A 549-nucleotide genomic window follows, 5' to 3' on the forward strand; every position below is an offset into this window, starting at 1 on the left:
CTGCTGCTGCTGCCGGTCCTCCTGCCGCCTATTTGCAACAAAAGGACACGTGAAGGGAATGTACACTGAGATTCCTCTTGCTTCTGTCAGGCAGCAGTTGGTGAAGGCGGGCTCCTGCCCGCCCGTGTGAAACGCAAAGTGAGGAACTCGTAGCAGCAAGCTGAGGAGCGATCAGTGGAGAAGGGGGTGAGGTTCAGCAGCGGACGAGAGATTACTGACTGATTTCCCGTTCAGTTTCCCACACACAATGACCAAAAAGCCCCTTCTGCCCCTGGAAGTGCAGCCGACAGACATTCCTTGCCTTCTGTGCCTCCCCAAAGCGCGTGCTCCATGCCTTGTCTGGTGCGGAAGCGCAAGCGCAAGCGACTGGGACACGGAACAAACTGCGAGCCCGTATTTTGCTGCTCGTCAGGCAGCGTTAATTAGCGGCACGAGAGCTGAAGCGCCTGCCGGGCGCTTACGGGACGCCGCTCAGAGAAAGGCGCCTTTCCGCCCGCCGCCGTTCGCCGCGAGGCTGCGAAGAACGGGACGCCAGCGCGGACCGACAGC

The 549-nt window shown here is 60.3% G+C and overlaps 1 protein-coding gene across 1 annotated transcript in view; it reads right to left on the reverse strand.

Annotated features, from left to right (window-relative positions):
- LOC104914014 overlaps positions 1–549 on the reverse strand; it is a 2,674-nt gene that overhangs the window by 1,922 nt on the left and 203 nt on the right. The gene's annotated exons all lie outside the window — the stretch shown is intronic.

This window comes from Meleagris gallopavo, chromosome 22, assembly GCF_000146605.3.
Source record: "Meleagris gallopavo isolate NT-WF06-2002-E0010 breed Aviagen turkey brand Nicholas breeding stock chromosome 22, Turkey_5.1, whole genome shotgun sequence".
Taxonomy (NCBI): Eukaryota; Metazoa; Chordata; class Aves; order Galliformes; family Phasianidae; genus Meleagris; species Meleagris gallopavo.